Source organism: Lupinus angustifolius, chromosome LG04 (genome assembly GCF_001865875.1).
Source record: "Lupinus angustifolius cultivar Tanjil chromosome LG04, LupAngTanjil_v1.0, whole genome shotgun sequence".
Lineage (NCBI taxonomy): Eukaryota > Viridiplantae > Streptophyta > Magnoliopsida > Fabales > Fabaceae > Lupinus > Lupinus angustifolius.
In genome coordinates this window covers 22,939,418-22,940,877 of record NC_032012.1, presented here as the reverse complement: position 1 = coordinate 22,940,877, position 1,460 = coordinate 22,939,418, and the positions used below count along the sequence as shown (strand labels likewise).

Genomic DNA, 1,460 nt, shown 5'->3' with positions numbered 1-1,460 from the left:
TTCAAAATAAGCCATGAATTATGCAGCCATGGTTGAAGGAGCTATAAGCGTCTGTTTCACAGACTTCCAAGAGATAGCACCTCCAGCCAATACAAACACATATCTAGTGGTGGAGTATCTAATGTCTAGATATCCAGCAAAATAGGAGTTAGAGTACCCAATGATCTCTAAATTATCAGACCTCCGATAAGTGAGTATGTACTCCTTTGTTCTCCTTAAGTAACGCATAACACGTTTGACTGCCTTCCAATGATGCATTCCAGGATTACTCAAATATCTGCCCAAAACTCCCACAACAAATGCTATGTCGGGACGTGTGCAAACTTGAGCATACATTAGACTTCCTACTGCAGATGCATAAGGGATCTTTTGCATCTCGTATCTTTCAAGGTCATTGTTGGGGCACTGTTCGAGACTAAACTTGTCTCCCTTAGCTATAGGGGGTATCCCCTGGTTTACTGTCTTTCATGCCAAATCTATTTAGAACTTTATCTATATAGCTTTCTTGTGATAACCTTAGGATACCTTGAGAGCGATCTCTCAGTATCCAAATACCTAATACAAAAGAAGCTTCCCCAAGATCTTTCATTTTGAAATTCTTCGTTAGAAATCTCTTGATCTCATGCAATAGTCCCATATCACTGATAACAAGCAGTATATCAATACCAGGAAGATAAAGTTACTCCCACTGAATTTATGGTATACACAATCTTCAACTTTATTTGCCTCAAAATCATACGAGGTAATAACTTGATGAAATTTGTGATTCCATTGACTAGAAGCTTGTTTAAGCACATAGATGGATTTCTTTAATTTGCATACCATAGACGTTGAGCCATCTGACACAAAGTTTTCTGGTTGCACCATATGGATCGTTTCCTTAATGTCACCATTAAGAAACACAATCTTAACATCCATCTGACGCTCTAAACCAAAATGAGCCACTAGTGCCAATATTATTATAAAAGAATCCTTCGAAGATACAAGAGAGAAGATTTCTTTATAATCAACGACTTCTTTCTGAGTGAAGTCTTTAGCTACTAGACGAGCTTTTTATCTCTCAATATTACCCTTTGAATCCCTCTTGGTTTTAAATATCTATTTGCGACCAATAGGTTTCGCACCTTCAGGTAATTCGACAAGATCCAAAACGTCATTATCATGCATAGTGGATCTCCTTATATTAACCCAATGTCATCTTCATATTCTTGAAGAAATACAATATAAACGTCAGAAATTGCAGATCATCTTCTGTTAACCCAATGCAATCCTCATGTTCTTGAAGAAATACAATGTAATCATCAGAAATTGCATTTCTCCTCTCTCTAGTAGATCTCCTTAATGGCACTTCTACTTCTCGAGGTTGTTGAATTTGTTCTATAGGTACTTGAGGGAGAACCTCATTGTTGTCTTGTTCTAAAATATTGCTAGGAACAATATTTTGAACATTATCTTCTATT

The 1,460-nt window shown here is 36.8% G+C and overlaps 1 protein-coding gene across 1 annotated transcript in view; it reads left to right on the top strand.

Annotated features, from left to right (window-relative positions):
• LOC109346293 (endoglucanase 17-like) overlaps positions 1–1,460 on the top strand; it is a 31,010-nt gene that overhangs the window by 19,887 nt on the left and 9,663 nt on the right. The window lies entirely within an intron of this gene.